Genomic DNA, 2,672 nt, shown 5'->3' with positions numbered 1-2,672 from the left:
CTGCCAATCCATCTAGTAAAAGAATATAAAACTATTATTTAGCAAGTTTGACAAGTATATTATATGTAATTTATTGGATTAATATGAAAAATGTTTTACCGTTTTGCTAGTGGAAATGATATCTCTCTAGTGCAATGAGGGGCAATGAACGGCATGCGATACCATACCCAAGATTGAAGGAGCAATGTACATCCACCTATACATGCATAAGACGGTGCGGTTGCATGACACATTTGTCTGTATAAGTTTGCCAAACACGCTGAACCTCAACTATATAGTCGAACACGTTGAATATGTTTCAACAGGGGAAGATACATAAAATGAACTCTATTGCAAGATTTGTTAGGGATTACCAAACCCCCAATCAAGCGTAATAGGTACGCTCTACAATGTTGTTGTACTTGCTCAGCTGCTGCATTATTCAGAACATGAGCAAATGTGTCTTTTAACCATTTTCAGTTTGACGAATTGGCCCACCATTTGATTTTTTGGAGGAATGACACCCAAAAGTTGTTGGCATTCTTCATCCCAATCTAAAGCGCCACCTCCAGTTACTGGTCTTCCGTTGATAGGTAGACCAAGTTGTAATGCAACATCTTCAAGGGTTATTGTACACTCTCATATTGGAAGATGAAATGTGTGTGTTTCTGTTCTCCAACGTTCTACCATTGCGGTCACCAATGATGGGTCCACGTTACAAGATCCCAATTTTGCAACAGTCAAAAACCCAGCTTCCTCCAAGTAGGGCATTATCATTTCATGTGGTTCCTCCATTCTAAAGTGGTGGTGACATTCAATCAAGTTCTACATTTAAAATAAATTTAATATTAGAGTTATGAAAATGATGATTAAAAATATGTATACATAAGATGATTACAACCACTTACCATCTCAGCGATATCTCTAGACCTGTGAAGATACTGATTTCTTAAAAGAGCCATGGAACTTATATGTTGTGAATGTGAGAGCTTGTATGCTGTGAATGTGAGAGCTTTAAAGTGTGTGTGAATAATAATATGAACCTAATGACTATTTATAAAACAATTGCAATCCTATCCAAAAATCCGAACAAGCCAATTAGTGGAGGATTGGGGGATTACGATGACGTCATCGTATCAGATTACACTGACGTCATCGTACACGTAAGCATTATCTTATCCAAAAATCCGAACCAGCCAATCAGTGGATGATATGAGGATTACGCTGACGTCATCGTACACGTAAGCATTATCTTATCCAAAAACTCGAACCAGCCAATCAGTGGATGATTTGAGAATTACGCTGACGCCATCGTACACGTAAGCATTATCCTATCCAAAAATCCGAACCAGTCAATCAGTGGATGATTTGAGGATTACGCTGATGTCATCGTACCAGATTACGCTGACGTCATCTTACACGTAAGCATTATCCTATCCAAAAATCCGAACCAGCCAATCAGTGGATGATTTGAGGATTACACTGACATCATTGGGATGTTATCAATCATAGTATAAATATGTAATGTTGTTCACTTATTGAGTACACAAACAAATATCATTCTAAACACTTACTCATACACTTCTTTTACCTACAATGGCTCCATCAGAGTTTTTTGTCCTAGTATATTACAATGGACATGTTGAGAGGACAAACATAGAAGGTGTTGTCTTTGCATGCGCAAATACATCATTGGTAAAAGTGAAAAAAAATATCAAACTTGATGGACTTATCAAATGTATCCAAACAAAGATCCAACCAGACAACTCACAAAGGGTGGTAGATGTTATTTACCGATACCCTATAACTCTTGCGCCAGGACATGTTCGATATGAATCGTTAAATCTCTTAGGAGATGATGACGTGCATATGATGTTTGACATGTTCATTGCAAGTAAATGCCTTGGTATTTCAACAATTGAAGTTTATGCACAGTTAGTAGATGATCCTAGAGACGACACACAAGTAAGTTTACCTTCTTCATATCCCAACTCCATTCCATGTTTATACCCTTTTATTGAAACACAAATCCACCATCAGTCCATAGCCTCATCGTCACAACACCCATCAACATCCACCCATGATATTGACCTTAAATAAATTTGTCAACTATGGATTGCAAAACAAAAGGCCATTGAGAGAATATATGGCAATTGGGAGGAATCATATAAAGAGCTTCCAAGGTGGATTCTTGCTTTTAAACATTATCTTCCAGGTACTGTTATCGATATTGAAGTGGGACCCTTTATTGAGGATGGCCAACGAGTTCCTAGCAAAGCTATCTTTCATCGTCTCTTTTGGAGTTTCCAACCATGTATCAAAGGGTTTGATCATTGTAAACCAGTTGTTTCAGTTGATGGAACATGGTTATATGGGAAGTATCGTGGGACCTTACTAATAGCAATCGCCCAGGATGGTAATGGTCATACCATTTCTATAGCATACGCCATTGTTGAGGGTGAAACATCAAATGGTTGGTTTTTCTTTCTCAGTCGTCTACGAATGTTTGTCACACCTCAGCCCAACCTCTGTTTGATTTCAGATAGACATGAGTCGATTAAAAGTGTTGTTAGGCGTGTAAACAGCAATTGGCATCATGTCTTTTGCGTTCGACATATATCACAAAACTTCATGAGGACCTTCAAAAATGGGCTAATGAAAGATCTTGTAACCAACATGGGTTAGTATTTTTT

The sequence above is a fragment of the Cicer arietinum genome, chromosome 1 (assembly GCF_000331145.2).
Source record: "Cicer arietinum cultivar CDC Frontier isolate Library 1 chromosome 1, Cicar.CDCFrontier_v2.0, whole genome shotgun sequence".
In the NCBI taxonomy this organism is placed as follows: Eukaryota; Viridiplantae; Streptophyta; class Magnoliopsida; order Fabales; family Fabaceae; genus Cicer; species Cicer arietinum.
This window is presented reverse-complemented; position numbering follows the sequence as displayed.